The sequence below is a fragment of the Macrotis lagotis genome, chromosome 1 (assembly GCF_037893015.1).
Source record: "Macrotis lagotis isolate mMagLag1 chromosome 1, bilby.v1.9.chrom.fasta, whole genome shotgun sequence".
In the NCBI taxonomy this organism is placed as follows: Eukaryota; Metazoa; Chordata; class Mammalia; order Peramelemorphia; family Peramelidae; genus Macrotis; species Macrotis lagotis.
In genome coordinates, this window is record NC_133658.1 from 380,600,313 (window position 1) to 380,608,049 (window position 7,737).

At 34.2% G+C, this 7,737-nt stretch overlaps 1 pseudogene; it reads right to left on the reverse strand.

Moving 5' to 3' along the window:
* Positions 1-5,970: 5,970 nt before the first annotated feature.
* LOC141518080 (histone-binding protein RBBP4 pseudogene) lies at positions 5,971-7,330 on the reverse strand (annotated as a pseudogene).
* Positions 7,331-7,737: the final 407 nt, after the last annotated feature.

Sequence of the window (7,737 nt, forward strand, 5' to 3'; positions counted from 1 at the left end):
AGAAATTCCATTGAAAATAATTGAAGATGGGGTGGCTAGGTGGCGTAGTGGATAAAGCACCGGCCTTGGAGTCAGGAGTACCAGGATTCAAATCCGGCCTCAGACACTTAATAATTACCTAGCTGTGTGGCCTTGGGCAAGCTACTTAACCCCATTTGCCTTGCAAAATCCTAAAAAAAAAAATAATAATAATTGAAGACAATGTATAATATTTGGGAGTCTACCTGCCAAGACAAACCAGGAACTGTATGAACAATAAAACCCTTTTCACACAAATCAAATCTAATCTAATCATTTGGAAAAATATCAATTGTTCATGAATAGACAAAGATAATATAATAAAAATTATAATTCTACCTCAATTAGCTTACTTATTCGTTGTCATAACAAAAATTATTTAATAGAGCTAAGAAAAAAACAAAATTCATCTGGAAGAATAAAATGTCAAGGATATCAAGGTAATTAATGGAAAAAAATACAAAGGAAGATGACCTAGCAATGCCAGATTTCAGCCTATATTGTAAAGCAATAATCATCAAAACTATTTGGTACTGGCTAAGAAATAAAGTGATTCATCCGTAAAATAGATTAGATACATAAGACACAATAGTCAATGAACATTGTAACCTAGTATGTGATAACCCTAAAGATTCTGACTTTTGTGATAAGACCAAGTTATTTGACCAAAAAAATTTAATAACTGCTGGGAAACTAGAAAACAGTAAAACACACACTAGGTTTAGAACAACATTTCACATCATATACAAAATTAAGATTACAATATAAGCAAATTAGAACAGTAAAGAATTGTCAACTTGTCAGTTACGAGACCAGGGCAATTTATTATCAAATAAGAGACAGAAAAGATCACAATACATACATTAGATACCTCTGATTACATGTACAAATAAATCAAATCTAGGCAAAATTAGAAGAAAAGCAGAAAACTGCATGGAGGAGGGGAGGAATGTAAGTTTCCCTAATGAAGGTCACATTTCTGAAATATACAGGGAAATGAGCTAGATGGATATTTATGTACATATGCATGTGTTATATGTTTGATAGTAAACTCTTCCCTTTTTCGATCATCTAAAAAGTATTTTTTCCATGCTCCCTTATTTTACTTATAGTCTGAATATTTATTTAAAAATCATATATGCAGGGAAGAGCCCAGATGGTGGAGAGAAGCCAGGAAGTTGCTTGAGATATTGCCAGTTTACCTCAACTTTTAAAAAATGTAGTACAATCTAGAAAGAGTTCTGACCATAGAAAACTAATATGGTTAAAGAGAAGATCAAAGCATAAACTCAGAAGAGGACAATGTGAAACCTCAAAGGAGAATATGAATTAGCATCATGTCCAAAAAGTCCTCTTAAAAGATTTCAAAAAGAATTTTTAAAATCAAGTAAGTGTGGTAGGAAAAAATGGGAAAGAAATGGGAGTTACACAAGAGAATTATGGGGAGAAAATAGTCAACAATTCGGAAAGAGGAACACAAAAATTACTCGAAGGAAAAACTAATTTAAATGTAGAATTGGCTAAATGAGAAAGATGGTACAAAAGTTAACTGAAGAAAATAGTCCCTTAAAAATTGGAATTGGGCAAGTGGAATCTAAAGGCTCTATGAGATATCAAGAAGCAGTCAAACAAAAGAAAACATAAAATACATCACTGTAAAAACTTTCCTGGTAAATAGATTTAGGAAAGAAAATTTAAGAATTATTAGACTGTCTGAGAAACTCAATTTAAAAAAAAAAGAACCTAGACAACATCTTTCAAGAAATTATCAAGGAAAACTTCAAAGATATTCCAGAACCAGAGACAATGAAAGAATCCATCAATCACCATCTAAGATTCTAAAATGAAAATTTCAAGGAATAGTATTATCAGATCAAAGAAAAATACTGTAGACAACCAGAAAAAAATGTACCTATCTAGAAGCTACAGTCAGAATTACATAGGACTTAGCAACTTCTATTATAAAGGACTGAAGAGCCTAGAATATGATATTCAAGAAAGCAAAGGAGCATGTACTGCAACCAAAAATCAACTACCGAACAAAACAGCATAATCTTTCAGGAGAAAAGATGAACATTCAACAACAAAGGGGACTTTCAAAGTTTCTAGATGAAAGATCAGCGCTAAACACAAATTTTTCTCTTTAAATACAAGGCTCAAGAGAAGTTTAAAAAGGTAAACCAGAAAGGGGAAAAAAATAAAATGTTATTTGATATGATGAAATTGTTTATATCCCTACATGGGAAGATGATAATTGTAACCCCTGAGAGCTGTATCTCTATTAGGACAGTTAGAAGGAGTATAGACACTGGAACATACACACCCTCCATCTAAAAGGGACAGATAGAATTTTATTTTTATTTGTTGATTAAAAAATAATTAAAATTTTTAAAAAAAGATTGTACTGGGAGAAGAGGAGCAAAAGACCTATTAAAGTTGAGGGAATGAAGGGACAAGTTGAATCTTACACATCAGATTTGACTCCAAGATGGAGTAACATACACACTCACTTGAGTTTAGAAATTATCCTACCTTACAAGGAACTAGAAAGCAAAAGGAAAAAGAAAAGATAATGGAGTTTATAGAAGCGAGGTCAGAAAAAAGAAAGGAAAGAGCTAAGAAAAAGGGGAGGCTAATAGAAGGGAGGGTAGTTTGAGGGAAATGGGTGTCAGAAGAAAACACTGGAAAGGAAAGGGACAGTGTGAAAGAAGAGAGAAAAGTATAAAGGGGGAATAGGATGGAGGGAAATACAAAGTTAGTAATCATAACCAGGAATATGAAAGGAAGGAACTCTTCCATAAAATGGAAGTAGATAGCAGAGTGGATAAAAACTAGAATTCTATAGGTTATATTAATAATATATCTGGTATGCATTGTATAAAATATCAAATATATTAAACTCTTTAGACCAGTATCATCAAATTCAAATAGAAACTAGTTATATATAAGAATCCCTGAAGACCTCAAACTGACTTCAAAAACAATTTCTTTACATTTTCTATGTTTTCTTGCATTTTTATTTATTTTATGTATTCCCCAATTACATTTTAATATACTTGCAAAACTTGAGAGTGTTGTGGACTGCTTGTGGCCCCTGAGAGTGTACATGACACCTATGCTTTAGACACAGCATTTACTTTGTCTCATTAAAAAAAACAAATCTATCCTCATTAAGAAAACAATATAATGGCTGAGAAATAAAATATGTCTGTTAAGAAGGCAGAGGGGTATAAAGAGCAACTACTTAACAATTGATAAATATTGATCAAGCTGCTTTAAAACCCTGTACTATACTGATTTTATTAATCATTACAACAGTCCATGACTCAGTCTACACTTTCTATTTATACTGAAAATATCCAAAACATATACAAGTATTGAAAGAATGTCAGAATATTTGATATCCACCTTAAAAATTATTAACTTTTAAAAATCTATTCTTCATTAAAAAAATAGATATAATCATAGCTACAAAAATTAATTTAATGCATAGCATTTTGTGGGGATAAAGTTTAATTACCCTATGACTTTGCCTAGCCTACAATTAATTTTATATCTTCTAAACACAGCTAAGAATGATTTCCAAGCTAAAGAGAGAGTAATACCAATATTTCACATTCATTACTGTGAATACATAGATAACATCAAGACACATGGCTTCACCTATTCAGGTCTATCATCTTGAAGAATGTGTTACAAAAATGTTATTTGACTAAATTAATGTAACACTTTTAAGACATACAAAGGAAATTTAGAGACTAAAAGATTTAAATTTGAATCTGGAGGTCACACAAAACCAAGAAATAAAAGAAAAACTTCTGAATTCTTTGTAAACCTCCGAGCAAAACACACTAAGCATAAAACTATCAAGAAAAGAACTATAGTTGAATATTTTAAGGCATGTATGAAACATTGATGGAGAACATTTACAGTTACTAAAAGTTATGTAATATCAAACAAGTATACTTTTATAACTACAGAATCTACCATAACAGATTTTGGAAACATCTAGATAAAAAATCCATACAATATCAATGAAACATAAGACCAATCACCCAAAAGTAGCAAAGGAAAGATTAATGCTATATCATCAAATGTTAAGTGATTAATAGATCTTTTCAGAGCATATGATAAATAGGTTTGATATCTACAGAAATGCATTAAGAACAAGAAGATATCAGTTCACTCAGCCATAGAAAAGGCTGATACAAATCTTTGGAATTATTAAATCTAACCAAAAGTGGTTTACCACTCTACAAAGCTTATAATATGTCAATCCATGTAGTGAATGGAAAAGTTATCCACAAGTAATTTCTGCATAAATTTGACCAGCAATATGCTGGGAAAGAAACATTAAACAAATGGTTGCGTGATATGAACTTGCTTGCGGAAACAGAGTTCGTGATCATACTGCAATGGAAAACCTGTTATCATTAAACCTTATAGAGGTGCTACCCTGGATGCAGAAGGATTTTGTGATCAATGTAGATTATGAAAGACAAAAATGGAAACATTGTCATGGGAAGTTGAAAGGTATAAAATTTTAGTATTTACCAAATACCTAGTAGGATCTGTCCTGCGGCCTAGCTGGAAAATCATCATATAACAGATGCAGAACTCAGAAAAGGCACATTTTAACTGAATTGTTTATACTTATAAAATTGTTGTCAAAACTGCTTGTCTGGAAACAATATTGATTCATAGAAGCTTAAGAACAATGCTCTAATGGAAGTTGCCATAATAATATCCATAATATCCAAACTAAATGGAATGAAAAGCTTTCAAACTATAGAGACATGGGGCAGCTAGGGTGGTACAGTGAATAGAATGGCAGGGAAGGAGTCAGAAAGGCTCAATTTTGTCAGTTTAAATTCAGTCTAGACACTGATTAATTGTTTTATTCTGGGCAAATCATTTAATCCTATTTGCTTCAGTTTTTTCATATTTTAAATATTCTTTTTTTGTAGAAAAACAATTTATTCCATCATAAGCACTTACAGTTAGTTATGGACAGTAACAGGCTGCCGGTTGGACAAGTTACCCCAAAGGACATTGTATAAAATAAGTGGTCAAGGACTAATTCCATTTGTGTGGGGTTTGTTGAAAAAACAAAATCACTTTTTTTTAAAGATAAAGGAAGAAGCCACCCAGAATTAATTTTTAAAGTACATGTCTGCTACCAATTGTTTTGTTTTCAGATTACTGGGTAGTCTACCAATAGTACATCTATCAGGTAAAAACAACTTCTTTAAAACTTGGTGGTCCCAAGTTAAAAACAATCACAGAAAGGAAAGATATGAATATGATATGAAATATCATATGAAAATATAACTCAAAAAATATACTAGCGAGTAAAACTATATGAGGCAAACAACGATATTTTGCAGGTACAACTACATTTCACATGGCTGTTTCTCCCTCACCAGATGAGAAGTGGAAGGAGGGAATAAACAAGTCATTAGGGAAGGAAAAACATTAAATAAAACAAAAAAAATTTTAATAAGAAATTTTGATTGGTTACAGAGGAAACCAGGAAGGGTAGGGCAGTCTACAATAGGATAAACTATACCCTAGAAAGTCAGCCATGCCAATTTTAGTCTTTGAATCTCCATAAACAAAGGGAAATGAGTTCAGATACAATGCTAATACCTCAGTGGCTCAGACTCCTCACTTGGATATAAATACTACCCCACTCTAATTTTATTAAATTAGTCCAAAAAACTTGCATTTATAGCTTAGGAAGAAAAATAAAACACTCATGGTCCATTTTCTGTGGCTAAATCAGATTTCAGAGTTGGATTTGCTCATAAAAAGTTCTTGGAAAAAAATTAAATATGGGTGTGTGGCTCTGGTAAGTCACCCCCTTCCCCCCCCACAGTTAATATTCAGAAATCATTCACTCTCTGGGTTAACAGGTGCCTATAGAAGAATGTCTGGACAAAAAGGTCTGTCTCAAAACCAGTGTTAAATCAATCTCAGTTTGGGAAGAAAGGGGAGTCTAAAAATCAGCACCAATGCAGACATGTCTAGGACCCTTGTCCTTCTGGATCCACGCTTCCTTCAGGGTCTTCATCATTGTATATATTCTCAGCTATCTGCCAAACTTGCATGATATTGTCTTCTGATACAGAACAAATAACCCAAGGTTCATTGGGGCTCCAAGAGAAATCGGATATCTTGGCAGGGTGACCACCATGAATAAACAATAATTCTGGTTGGTGCATCTTCTGCATCTTCAGGGGACTGTTCTTCTCCAATTTTACTTAAGTCCCAGACATTTAGCCTGTGATCAGTGCCACTAGAAGCCAAGATAGTTTCGTTGTGGGGAGACCATTGAACCTGGAATATTTCATCTTTATGTGATTCAAAGAAATGCAACTTTAGTTTCAGATTTCTAAGATCCCACAATGCAACTGTCTTATCAGCTGATCCTGTGGCAAGAATGAACTTACTATAAGGATTGAAAGAGAGACAATTTACTTCAGCAATGTGGGCATCCACTGAGTGACTTGGTTTAGAAGTATTGTTTGACCATGTGTCCCAGATCATGAGCTTCTGATCATCAGCAACTGATCCAAAGAGAGATTCATGGAGCAGGTGCCAAGAAACATCTTTAACTACTGCTGTATGTCCTGTGAATATGGTCTTTGCATCCACTACTTTACCTTCCTTTGGAACTGCACTGATGTCCCATAAGCAGATGGTATGATCATCTGATGCACTAAGCAAGTGTCCACTGAGATTTGGGTTCCATGATAACCCATAGCCCTCCTTTTGATGTCCCCGGAGATGCAAGTCTGGGTTACACTCCCCAGAAGGATCTGGTTTCAAATGGTGCTTGGTGAAGTCGAAAACAAGAACATCACTGGATGGAGTCTTTGTTGCAATGATACAAGGATTCTGGGGCATATAACGGCCCTGTTCACTTCACCTTCATGGTTAATCTTGATTTCAATCTCAATTTTCCCACTAACTGAACCAAAGTCTCCAAATTCTCCTTTCTCACTGTCATAGTGAGAGGCATCAAACTGAGCATCATCATTAGGAAGCTGCACACTAGCTATCACAAGATGGTTCTGTTCATCTGATGTGTATGTACTCAGGACAAGTCAATGAATGCTGAAATCCTTCCCTTCAGGTCTGGTCACATCTGGAAGCCACTGTGCAGTTAAGTTGGGCCACTCAAGGGCATGGGTCATCACTAGGTCATAGAGAAAAGGAGTATTTTTTTCCATATTTTATATTCTTCATTGATCACTCATTCTTCTACAACATCATCAAAGGCTGCTTCCTTGTCGGCCATGGTGGGCTCAGAAGCGGGGTTGGAGCAGCGGGCAGAGGAGGGGTGAGGGCTGGAGGGCCCTCGCTCCGCAGGCGCGGCCTCTATTGTTTCCTCCATATTTTAAATGTTCAAAAGAAGGAAACAGGAAACCACACCAGTATCTTTTGCTAAGAAAATCCCGAATGTGATCACAAAATTCAGACATGATTGAAATGATTCAACCATAACAAAAAAACTATAGAGACATAGCAAAAGAGTTCAAACTCATGTGGGAAAAGAATAAGATACCTATTACCTCTATCATTCTGTCTGCTATGCTTTGGATAAGTCTACAGAGGAAGAGCTTAAATCCTAATATTTTTATTCAATTTTACAAAAGCAGTTATTTTAATCTTTGCATTTTGTGGAACATTAAACATAAAAGAATAACAGCAGAG